This window comes from Leptinotarsa decemlineata, unplaced genomic scaffold (genome assembly GCF_025532065.1).
Source record: "Leptinotarsa decemlineata unplaced genomic scaffold, Ldec_3_MD MMD2_tig00000251_RagTag_RagTag, whole genome shotgun sequence".
Taxonomy (NCBI): Eukaryota; Metazoa; Arthropoda; class Insecta; order Coleoptera; family Chrysomelidae; genus Leptinotarsa; species Leptinotarsa decemlineata.
The window spans coordinates 9689390-9703073 of NW_027412547.1; the positions used below are offsets into that span (position 1 = coordinate 9689390).

The 13684-nt window shown below is 32.8% G+C and overlaps 1 protein-coding gene across 3 annotated transcripts in view; it reads left to right on the forward strand.

Annotated features, from left to right (window-relative positions):
- Positions 1-1332: 1332 nt before the first annotated feature.
- Positions 1333-13684, forward strand: part of Svil (Supervillin) — a 566272-nt gene continuing 553920 nt past the window's right edge. The window contains exon 1 of one of the 3 annotated variants that reach the window (XM_074173666.1): positions 1333-1466. The gene's annotated coding sequence lies outside the window, so the exon portion shown is untranslated. Of the gene's footprint in view, positions 1467-1640; positions 1793-7782; positions 8069-13684 lie in introns of those variants that run through there. The other 2 variants (XM_074173665.1, XM_074173664.1) reach the window with 2 other exon arrangements.

Sequence of the window (13684 nt, forward strand, 5' to 3'; positions counted from 1 at the left end):
AATTGTTCTTTTAGATGATTTGATTTATTTTCTTATATATCGATACCGTAGGTTCTCAAACTTATTTCAATGGCAAGTATATTTCTTCTATAAGACTTTCTGATAGGGAAAAATACTAACTCCCGATCACAAAAAACGAACTCTCATCTGAGAAACAAATGTTGAAGAACATTTTCGGGTTATTTATCATCCGTTCATTCACTTTCATCATTCTGAACTTCTGTCAGAGTCATATTCATTTAATTTATACACAGGATGAATTTTATAGGGGTGTCGATGATTGCTTGATACTTAAGATAAGATCGATAATAACGTGGCGTAACACAACTTCAATTATTTCATTCGAAGGGTTCCTTGTTCGATTTGCTATCGATCATTATTTGACTCAATTACGTACTTCCGCTTATAATGCTTATCCGGATTTTCGTTAATAAAAGACTGTGTTGTAGTATTAACGTGTACTCGAAGTAACTTGTATTGTGAATAGTTGAAGATATCGGCATCTAAAAGGTAAAAAAAAAACAATACAGAGAAATAATGCCGCTGCCAACTAGTCCAGGTGGACTAATTTTTACTAACCGAGTTTTATAAATGGCTGAAGAGTCATAAAAATCAATTTAGGTCATGTTACGGTGACGAATAGAATGTGGGGATGAGTATCGCCGTTGTGTTGTCAATGTTCAGTTCAAGAACTGATCGCGATTTGAGTGTTGAAATTCGATACTGGTGCAGTTATAATTACTTAAAATTTTTGTTATCTGTTTAAAATGTGGCGTACTTGGACATGTACTGATATTAATAATGAGTGTGATAACAACGTAGACATTTTACTGTGTAGTGAATCCAATAGTGATGGTGAACAATGCGAAAAAGAGATATCAGTGAATATGACTCGGATGTATTCGATTATTGAGACACAGAGAGTATGTTTCAATGTATATAAGAATCTACATGTCAAGTTTTGTTTCGAGGGAAACACACTATTACAAGCAACATCAGATTTGACAAATTCCTTTCTCAACTGTACGTAAAATATGTTCATCTCATGAAATCATTAAAAAAAACACTATACCTACGACTGTTTCAAAAGCAATGAGATTCCTACAACTAAAATCATAAGGAAAAAATTGAATACTTCCGACCATAACGTGAGCTGCTGTGACAAAACTTCATTCATTATCATTGTATTACCACAGATGAAATATCTGTGGTATTAATTGATTGGAGTCAGCCCCTTAGCATCCCATAACAATTATTTCAGTAACGACACTGTCGGGGATATCTGAGAGTGTGCGCACGTGTTTCCATGTGTCAGTTTCGTTTCGTCACAGAAACAGTTTCAACTGTCAAATTAGTTTAGTAAGTGTAGACTATTATATATTTTTCGTGATTTTAAACTTTTTGTGAAGTATTTCGTGGTTTGTGCGTGTATATCGTGTAATGTGGATGATAGTATTCAATTAAAGGTAAGAAATTTTCATTTTCGTAGGCTCGAAACAATACTATCTGCTTTCCAACCTGTTGTTTACGAGGTTATGTTGTTTTATCAAGACATGTTTTTTTGAATGGAATCGTTAATTTTAACAAGTTTATAATACCTGTTTGAGATTTTTTCGCCGTTGTCGTAATTACCTTCTCAATACATTTAAAATCGTGATCGTAGTTTTGTTTTTCCTGTTGCAAGTGTGTGATATATGATATACTAATGGTGTTACTAGTGAAAAAAAACTGCCAGGATATGGTTTTTAGTGAATTTAGAAGATACCTGTGCTACTGTTGGAAAATACCCTAGGTGAGTTTGATTTTATTATTCACAAATATTTGTATTTAACTTCTGGACATTTCAATCTTTGTTATTTTCTATTTTGAATGAAATCTTTGAATCTGGGTGATTTACGAATATTTTATTCATAAAATATCCAACACTTTTTCATTTTCAAAATAATTGTGGGTATTACTGAAATTTGAGTTGCCTCTATCCTCTACCTCAGTTTGAAAATCAATGTAAACAAGTTTGTAAGGTTAGTTGCATATGTAAAGCATCAAACGTGATTTTATATACGATAAATTTTCATCATACATTATTAATTGAGTTATATGGTTGAGTAATGGAGAAAATTGGTGTTTTTTTTTCATAAGATATTTATATTTCCTTACGGAGTTTCGGAAATAATAGATGTGATTTTGAACAACATACATCTCTGCAGTCTGTAACGTGTGTTGCATACGTCTCGACTTAAAAGTTCTAGCTTTCTGGAATGTTATTCTGTAGTCCAGTCAAAATAGTAATAAGGTAGGTGGGGAATGTACATAGGAAGTTGACTGTTCGAAAGTTTACTAATCTTGGAGGATTAATTATTTGGCCACAGAAGTAATAGGTGTGAATTCAGTAACAGAAAATTCAACATGACCCAGTGCATGGGTAATTCAGCCTAATAGAGTAAGAAGGTATTAAGTATACCAGAGTTAGATACAGTAGGTACGTCCGGCAATGTAGTAGACAAGAAGAGAAATGAAAACGAAAAAACTTCAATAATCAGTAAATGTTTTTTGACATGTGTTTTAGCTTGTGACATGGAATTTCACTCCATGTTTGTCTTGTATTTTTTGAACATCTTTTGTGAACTAATGTCAATATTCCAAGAAACAATATGAGCTTCCTAAAATATAGTATTCTAATAATAATAATATCATTGAAGCTTCTCCCTTGAATATAATGATATCCATTATGGATATATAAAAAATACACACATAACAAATCAGAAGTACTCAGAATAGTTAGTTCCATATTACAATTATACTAGGGCATTAAAACAATTATTCGAGTGGGTAGATAATGAAATATTTAACATATCACAATGTAACACGATGTAACACAATGTATGCAGAACACATAAAAGCTCGAACCAATAAAACAATTCGATGATGTGAAACATAAAAATTAAAAAAAAATCAGAAAATTCATAGAGTATGTGTATATATTTTCAACTGAATATTTTTTATATTTTGAATGAATATCAAGTAACAGAATATTTAATGTGGCATGGTAATTGGTTGAAATCATTCAATCCTCTGAAATACGATTTTCCTGGAAATGTGGGATTGATTAGTGGTTCTTGTGTTGAAGTCATGAATTTGATTATTGTACGTAATGAAGGAATCAAATTATTTTGGTTATTTTATAAATAAATATAATACTTGAGTAATACAGTCTATCTGCCACATCATACCACTTGAGGGCACTCAGCATGTATAGAATGGGAGTGTATCTATTATATTTTATGGTGATTCTTAAACCTCGATTTTGCAGTTTCTGTAACTTCTGTATATTGTTTTTATCTAAAAGATAAAGAGTGGAACAATAATCATAATGGTTCTGTATATTGTTATTTTTCAAAACATGGAAACTTAAAATGAAATCCTGGAGAAAAAAAAAAGTTTTTTTTGATATCTTCTTACAAATGTAGTCACAGTGTGCATTGAATGTTAATGATTCATCCAACACAAAGTCCAATTACTTGAATTCTGACACCCATTCAATTTTGTCTCCCTCCACTTCGAGTTGAAGCTTTTTATAGTCAATTGATTTCAGTTTATGTTTCTTATTAATTTTCATTTATTTGGTTTCATTTGTATTAATTTTCTGTTTATTTTCGTTTAAATATATTTAAATTTTTTACAACAATCGATTCATGCGCTCCACTGTTTCTACAGCGTCTTGTCCATAGCATGCAAGTAACGTGTCATCTACAAATAAATTCAAAAATTATAACCTTGTATATAATTTACATCATCCAGGTAAATTATAAACAGCGGTGCTCCCAGGACACCCACTGAAATTTCATTTGAGAAACAATTCCCCACTCCTATGGCCTGCCTATGTTATCATTTTTGAACCAGCTCAAGGTAATCCATCGATTCCATAATATCTTAGTTTACGAAGTAATATTTGCCTATCAATAGTTTCAAATGTCCTCTTGATATCAACGAACTACTACTATAAATTTATTGCTATCGATTTCCTTCTTTCATTTTGAAACTGTTTAATTGATGGGCAATTTCACACGGGTGGATTCAACAGAATCCATTTACCAGTAACCTTCATCATACTAACTATAGTCCGTAATGTCACATTGTAAATACGGAATTGATAGTTCTGTCAAATAACTCATCATGTTCCATGTGTCCCAAGGCAGGGAACATGTTAGGTCTTGTTGTGCTTTGTGTTGTGTTAACATTCAATTTATTAAACAAAACAATACACACTCCTAGAAACAGTAAATCTAGAGAAGATCCAACACAAAGAATATTACCTGGTATATATACAGGTAAATTTACCTTAAGTACCTGGAATACCTGCACTGAGGCGTTCAGACCGTAGTTATTTTTATTGAGTACTTTTCTTGGCTATTTACATTTTGTCATTAATCGAGGACCGCCTGCCCGGTACTGACGATGCCCAATGGGCTGAAACAGCTGTCTACCGGTGGCTCTTGAATTGAAATCAATATGGGAATGATCATAATAGTACTTATCACTTCATCTTTTGATTTTCACGGAATTATTTTCCAGCAGCTTGACTGCATTAACCGTTCTCGATATATATATATATATATATATATATATATATATATATATATATATATATATACAGGCTGATTCACGGTGGATGGCACATTAGACGTTTCTGGTGAACCAGACAACGGATCACTCTGAAAATTTAATGGAGGGCATATTCGGACATTCTCTAGCCAACTAAAATATTTTCGACAATGCGGTGTTGCCGCTTCTATTAGAAAGCAGTAGCAACTTTGATTTTTCAAATGGAACACTCTGTATATAATATTATTTTTGGAATCTCCAACAATTGCCCGACAACTTTTCTTGATATTTCCCTATACCTATCTGTTACCGTTTTCGAAATAAAAATTAATTTCAATTTTTTTCTTCGAAAATCATGACTTCTAAAAATGCCGATATCTTTTAGTTAAGAAGTACTATGATATCGAAATTTGGTTTGGAGTTAGGTGATGTTGAAAAGGTGTGTTAGTGTAGATGATAAACCATGGAACAAAAGTGCAAGTGTGATCAGAGACAACTGCTGTTCTGTAAGTAACTCAATGAGAAAACCCAAAAATAAAATATGTTAATTAATTGAACAACATCCTCATTAGTCTTGAGGAAAAAAAAACAAGTGAAGATGTGTTGTTAAATGAAAGTAAAACCCTGCCTTAGGGAGGTTGGAATTATTTGTTTTAATAGAAAATGTTTGAAATTTATGTAATTATATTAATGAAAACCAGAATTATTGTTGGTTTGGAATTCATGTAGATTTTTGTCAATGTCTAATAAAAAGGCAATGTCTGATCTTTTATTAAGGCAATTATATGATTGTTGTAAAATAAATGACATTTCCAAAAACAATCATTCAGATGTATTTCTTTCAGTTGTTGAAATTTTCGTTGAATTATAGTCCATTTTATTATCTTCTTTGGACACATGATTACTGAGAGCACATCTCTCAGGATGTAATCTATCACTTTTATGTGAGCTGATTCTGTCTTTGAGTAATCTTGACGTTTGACCAATATATTCCCTACCACAATTCAAGCATGGAAAATTCTATTTCATGCTAGGTTTTTACTAAACATGTCGTCGGGTCTCTGGGCAGCGGTTTATAGGAACCATCTTGTCCATTATCTTTTTCTGGTAGTCGGTGGTTTTCGTGACTACTGTCGCATTGCCTTTATCTGCGGCTGTTATAACAATATCTCTTTTTTCCTTTCAAGTTCCGTGGAGCATATCTTTCTTTGATATATTGGGTTTCATTAAATTTTTAAATTTTTTCTTGTGCTGGTTACATTTCAATTTGGTATGTGTTTCTGTTCTCCAGGCTGTAATTTTGTCAATTTTCATACAGATGTGTGGTTGCAGAGTTTGGCTCAGCTGGATTTACTTTAAATTGTAGGAGGGGGGAAGGTGAAATCAGTTGTATTTTTGAAACACTACCAATATAAAAATACAATTTTGAGGAAATTAATTGAAAAAAAAATGAATGAATGAATATGCTCAGTATGTGATAATAAGAAGAAGTTGTCACTTTACGAGTTTTTATTATGAGAATGGAGTTTTTCAAGTAGTCCATTTTTCGACTTTTGGAAGAAAACCGGAGCGCCACGTTTTGATTCGTGATCAGCCAACAAAAATACATAAGTTCAATGACATTTTTTTGGAAAAAGGCGCTTGGTAAGTATCCAAATAATTACTCCAATACAACAAATAAATATACATTACATTCATAATAAGAAAGTTGGGCCACTCTTACATGACATGCCCTGATGAAAAATGTGTGCAACCGAAAATACCAATCGCTGAGCATTTTTTGAACACGATTTTCATTCTTTTAATATTACGGAAGCGTGGAAGGGCCAAAGATTATTTGTTTATTTGATCCACCATAATTTCGACTTTTATCTCGTAATTTTGACTTTTATTTCGTAATTTCGACTTTTATCTCGTAATTTCGACTTTTATCTCGTAATTTCGACTTTTATCTTGTAATTTCGACTTTTATCTCGTAATTTCGACTTTTATCTCGTAATTTCGACTTTTATCTCGTAATTTCGACTTTTATCTCGTAATTTCGACTTTTATCTCGTAATTTCGACTTTCATCTCGTAATTTCGACTTGAAAGTCATAATTTTGACTCAAAAGTAGAAATATGGTTCCTTGAATGCATTATAATTTACTACGAGGTGATGTTAACAGGAGGTTCGTGAAATTGTTGTGTGATTGAAATTTCAATGGAAATATGTGATCGAAAGTGGGATCAACCTCAAGCGACCCTAAGGTTAGAAAAAAATCATTAACTCTGAATCAATCAATAATTTCAACAATAATCATTTCGAACTGATATTGAAACAAGAACAAATATTTCAGTTGAATATACATTTTTGAAGATGAATAATCGTGTCAATGATATTTCATTAAATTTTACCACACTATTTAATATTTCTCATCATCACACAAAATTTGTAATTTTGAAGGTAATTGGAGGATATTTCTTAAAAGGAGGATGTCCCAGAACCGATATGCTGATATGGGCACTGAAAATGAAGTAATGGAGAGGATACAAAAAGCCTTTCATGAAGTATTTTGTGAATCAACAAATCGACCATGTTTTTTGTATGGAAAAAGCATGCACAATCAAAGGATAGAATCTTGGTGGTCTATATTACATAATACACAATACTGGATGAATTTATTTCAAACCCTAATAGACGACAATTTATTTGATGCATCATTTTCGGACAAGTATCTAGTTCAATTTTGTTTCATACCATTAGTACAAGTAAGAAATGAATTGTTGTTAATGATATTTCAATTATAATTTTTATTTCAGAGTGATTTTGATCAATCAAGTATGTTTTGAATGGAGTATTCATGGAATACGGAAAACAAGAAATGCTATTGCTCCAGCAGGGAGAACGAGTATATTGTATTTCAACTTTTAAGTCGAAATTATGGTGGATCAAATAAAAAAATAATCTTTGGCCCTTCTACCCTTCCGTATATTATCGTACTTTGAGCCTCAAAAATTTCTTCATCCTCTATGTACCAGCCAATAGTGATATTTCCAGCTTCGTGCACTTTTTCGCGGCACCGTCGCCGTTCATACCGTCCGTCCTCGCCGTCGGAAATATCTCCGAATATGCGCACAGCTCCGCACACGTCCGTCATCATTTTTGAACGTAAACCCGCTCTCTCAGTACATCATTTAAACGTTTTAAATATGCATTTACTTGGGCAACACGTCCGAAAATAGTTTTTGTTGTAATAGTTCACCGTCGATTATTTTTTTCTCTCGATCGCCTCCGGTGACAGAGTGTTTTATTTTCGGACAAGGTAGTTTACGACCAGTGTCAAGAAGTGATTCCTCCGATGGTATTTTTTTCATCGTTTTAGGCCTACGAATGTGTTTTGTAATCTAAGTGGTTCCGGCTCCAGCTGTTGATTCTTCTGGAATTTATACTCGTACTTTGAATTAGTCGGCTCCAAATATATATCGTAAGTGTCCCTTTTATCCTTTGATCCCTGAATGTACTGAAGATTGATGTTATTTCTTTCGCTATGTCGCGGTTCCTTAAAGGTTACGTTTGTTACTTCTATGTCAATCATTTAGATTATTTGGGATTGAGTGTTGTGTAACTGAAATATTCGACAAGACGGAGTGACCAAGCGTAATCTTGGTCTAGGTTGTCAAAAATAAACATTGTGTTCTTCTACAGTGTGGTTGAGTCTTTGATAGAATCCCAAACTGTAAGAATCAGCAATTCCTGAAGAACATTAATCGGAAATATTAGCATCGAGTCCTAGTATATCATAAGCGAAAAAAGTTCGGTTCTTTTATAAAACAACCATTTTGGTGTTTCAGGAGGTCTAAATTAATTTTTTGTACTTTGAAATAGTCCCCATCAGATATTATGCACTTGTGCAGCGCTTTTCTAATCCTCGAAACAATTCCTAAATAAAGGATCACACGGAGCCAAGTCTGGCGAATGTGTAGGCTGGAGCATCGTTATAGTATTGTTTTCGGTCAATAAAGTTCGTCCCGATAAGTTATTGCGAATATTTTTGCTTTCCTTGAAAAAGTACTTTCTTCTTCTCTGATTCATTTAATTTCTCAACGTATGCCACAGATATCAACGAGTTGATTGACTTCTGACACATTCGATGTAGTACAAAGTGTTCTCTGATATCAGTCTGTTGCTATTTCTTCAAGACAGGTAACCAAATACAATGCATTTATTGTATATTTCGAACAGCTCCTTAAGAATGGATTGTATTTGGCTACCAGTCTTGAAGAAAAAAATATGGATATAGAGTAATATCAGAGAACACTTTGGTACTACATCGAATGTTTCATAAGTCAATCAAGAACATTGATAATTTTTCAAAATTTTTGACATCTGTCGGAGAAGTTGAGAAAAAGAATCAGAGGAGAAAAAACTACTTATAAACTTAATTTTTGTCTCATTCTGAAAACGCAGGCAGATTTTCCTCCGATACGTCAATATAAGTATAAGAATACTTAAGGGGTGAAAATAGGGTGGAAATATTTGAAAAAATTCGTAACATGAAAAATCCACTTTGTACACCTACAAAATTGAGACATGTTATTCCTAATGATCTATTCGACAGAAAAAACTTCACGCCATAGTTTTCCAGACCGTTTGGAGGGGTGAAAATAGGGTGGAAATAATAAAAAATTTCATAACATGAAAAATCGACTTTGTACACCTACAAAATCAAGACATGTTATTCCTGATGATCTATTCGACAGGGGTGAAAATAGGGTGAAAATATCAAAAAATTTCGTAACGTGAAAAATCTTCTTTTCACTCCGTCAGATGGCCTGGAAAACTATGACGTGAAGTTTTTTCTGTCGAATAGATCATCATGGTTAACATATCTCCAACTTGTAGTGTACACATTCAATTTTCGAAGAAAATATTTTTTCAACTTTCCACCTCATTTTCACCCCTCAGACGACGTCCTGGAAAACTATGACGTGAAGTTTTTTCTGTCGAATAACATATCTCAATTTTCTAGGTGAACAAAGTCGATTTTAAGTTCCGAAATTTTTTAGTATTTTCACCCCATTTTCATCCCCTCAGAAGGCCTGGAAAATCATGACGTGAAGTTTTTTTTGTCGAATAAATCATTAGAAATAACATGTCTCAATATGGGGTGTACAAATTCATTTTTTTATGTTATGAATTTTTTAAATATTTCCACCCTATTTTCACCCCTCCAGACAGTTTAATGAACTCGGACGGTTCTTTTTTTTTTCACTAAATCAGTCAATATTAAAAAATGGTAGGTGTACAGATTCGGTAAATGAAAAAATAATAATTCGATATTTTTTATCGTATTGAACTAAAAAGTGTGCCCTTTCTACACGTGTATATAGTTTTCCATTAAAATTTTCATATTTTTCAGATTGTGGGAAGTGAGAATATCAAAGAAGGTCGATAAAATCTGATTTTCCTACACAAAAAATGACTTTCGTTCACTACAAAAAACTGTACATAGTAACGGGGGTCAATTCTTTTAGATTAGATACAGTATAGAAATATTAGGAATGTATATGGAATATTCTGAAACAAATACAGGAGTATTCCTAACCAAAAATGATAGGCATTCATCATCGTTTCAAACCGTTTTGCGATTTTCCACGTGGACGTTCAAGTTGGGATTCTACAAAAACCAAGTTCACAAGATTATATTCCTTTCTATAGATTACCCAATTCTTGAAATATTTTTGTAAAAAGGTTATCTTTTATGTTTCCTTCATCTGTGTATTTTGATGTAGTATCTAGAGAACGCAAAGTCATCTATGTTCAAGTGAAAAAATGGCATTTGGCAATATCATCTTGATATCAATGTGTGAGGTTACTCTTACGAGCGAAAGCTATCTGTGAATAAGTTTGAATTCATCATATTTTGTCCTTCAATTTTTATTAAAAAAAATAAAATACGTTATCAAGCTGCAAGTGCGATTTCATTAAGGTTATTGCCAAATTAGGTTTTGCATGTGATGTTATAAACCTGCTCAACGTCAAAATTATCTTTTTGCATGTCCTGCTTGTCCTGTTGAGTGTGTTATTTGATAGGATCCAGCAAAATTATTCAAGGTTTCAGATAAGCGGAATATAAATGAATAAAATAATACTTCAGTGCTTTATCTTTGCCGTTTTATGGACTGACTGTAGCATGAAGGACATACAAGGTCATACAGGAAAATATTTATTAATGACTGACCATTTGTTTAAATTCCATTAAAAATTTCCCATGATTATTGTATAGAGTGACGGTGATGAATATTCGTCCTGATACAAATTGAAAATATACAGCGTGACTCACGGTCGATGGTAGGTTAGACGTTTCTGGAAAACGCAAAGCATGATTTTTCCGAAAATTTCACCTCCCACATTTCCCACGTAACCTGATCTATCGATCTAAAATATTTTCAGCATTGCGGCGTTGCCACTTCCATCAAAAAGTCCTAGCAATTATTTTTTTTTAAATGGAACACCCCGTATATTAATACATTTTTGGAATCGCTCTGGTATTTTGATACTTTTTTGTTAATAATGTTCTTTACCTATCTCTATCTGTTTTCGAGATAAAAAATAAATTGTGCTAAATATGGTCCAAAACATAGCCTTAATTGAAATTAAGTACATCAGTACTCTCAATTCATGAAAAGTTGATATTTTGATGATAGTTTGGACAAACTCGAAATATTCAAATAACACCAAGAAATCGACTCTATATCATACAGGGCGTGCTAAAATTACTATTATTTCCATTGTGCATAAAAGTAGTCAAAAGTTCATTTTTTCATATGAAACCCCCTGTATGTTACTCGGTAAAATGAAAGATGGTGAAAAATGCTTCAAGACGATATATCATGTCCCTATACCTAAATCGTCAAGTTTTCTCAATAAAGTCGCTTCTTCTTGAAACATTATTTTTTTTTTTAGAATTTGGATTTAGGTAGCAGTGGAATTATCAAGCTTATAGCAGTTCGGTTACTTTTATAAGTAATTTACAAAGAGTTATCGACGGTGTTTCGAATCATCTTCCAAAATGAATGCAAATTTCGATTATTCAAACGAAGTTCTTATGAAATTATTTATTATACACATGAACAAAGTGATCAAATCATTGTCAGAACGTGTAAAAAATTCTACCAAATGTATCCTGAATTAACACCAGTGAACGAGAGGAAGTTTGTAAGGTTACAAAATAATTTCCTCAACTATGGCTCAAAGTTTCCAGGGAACAACTGTACCAAAAATCAGTCATTTCTAGGTAAAAAGTAAGATTTTGTGGGCTAAAACATGTGAACAGACAATAACAGAATATGTTGATTCAAAATAACAAAATTGTAAACAAAATATCACATTTTCACAATAAATGCTGAAAATGTTGTACATTACATTCTAAACAATTTAAAATGTTTTTTTGTACGCGACTTGTGGTTGCTTTTTCAATTTCCTGGGAATCCAGATCTTCAATACTCCGCACTATTCGCCGTCGCAACTCTTCTTTGTAGGCACTGGAATACTGTATACAATTTCTTTTAAAACACCCCATAAAAAAAGTCAAGTGGCGTGAGATCGGGTGATCTCGGTGGCCAATCCCACGGCCCTAAACACCTAAACCAACGATCGTTGAAGAGTTCGTCAAGTTTCCTGGAAACTTCCTGGGTGGAATGAGCTGGCGCTCCGTCCAGTTGAAACCACGAATTCCTATATTCCTCTACAGGTAAATTTTCAAGAAAATCGGTTAGAGTCGTCCTTAATATTTGGAGATATCTCTTTCCATTTAGTGTGTCTTCATAAATAAAAACGCTAATTTTATTTTTCTTCAGAATACAGAAAACATTCAGGTCAAATTTTTCTTGAAAACCCATTTCTTTTGTAACATGAGGATTATGATCAACCCAAAATTGTTTATTCCTTCTATTGAAAATACCATCCCTCGTAAATTTTGATTCGTCGCTCCAAATTATTTTTGACAAAAATTCCCGATCTTCCTGTGTATGAATCAAAAGGGATTCACAAATATGCATTCTACGTTCGAAGTCTTCTGCTTTTAGAGCTTGAACTTTGGTAAATTTATACGGATGCATTCCGTGATTTTTCAAAATTCGTTGTACTGAAGCATGTGATACACCTAAATTTTTTTCTGCACGGCGAATGGAAGCTTCTGGATATGCATAAAAATATGCCAAAACATTAACAGTATTGTCCTCATTTGAAGTAACAGATTTTGGTAATGTTGAAAGCGCTTTTATCATGGAGCCATAGTTAAGGAAATTATTTTGTAATCTTACAAACTTCCTCTCGTTCATTGGTGTTAATTCAGGATACATTTGGTTGAATTTTCTACAAGTTCTGGCAATGATTTGATCACACTGTTCGTGTATAATAAATAATTTCATTAGAACTTCGTTTGAATAATCAATATTTGCATTCATTTTTGGCGATTTTTTGAAACACCATTTATCAATTACTTATAAAAGTCACCAAACTGTCATAAGCTTGATATTTCCACGGCTACCTAGAAATCAAATTCTTTAAAAATTATTTTTTGTACAACTGTTATTGAAAATCTCTTTGATAGAAACACTTCAATCAGAACACCTACCAAAAAATCATTTAGAAAAGTTCACACATGCAGTTCGTGCTATTGGTAATATTAAATCCCTGTGAAGTTACTGACGATGACGAAGTAGTATTCAGTCCAACTGTAGAAAGTCCTACATGACTAACCAATAATCCTCCTTAAAATAACCTCTTCTTTGATTTAAAAAATCATTTCTAAAAAATCAGCGCTGCTGGCGATATTTTCACATAAAACGAAGGTAATCGGCATTTTCTATGATACCTTTCTGGTCCTCGTTAATTTTTTAGAAAATATAATTTTTCAAATTGAGGAAAGGGGTTGCAGGAGGTGTCTTTTTCCGCGACAAAATCGAGGACCATATAAGTATCATAGGACTGTAAAGGTATTATAGAACACGTTGAAACCTGTTGTTTCATGTGACAATTTCCATAACTGGTCATATCTGAGTACACAGGATGGTGGAAACTTATTTGTAATAAACTT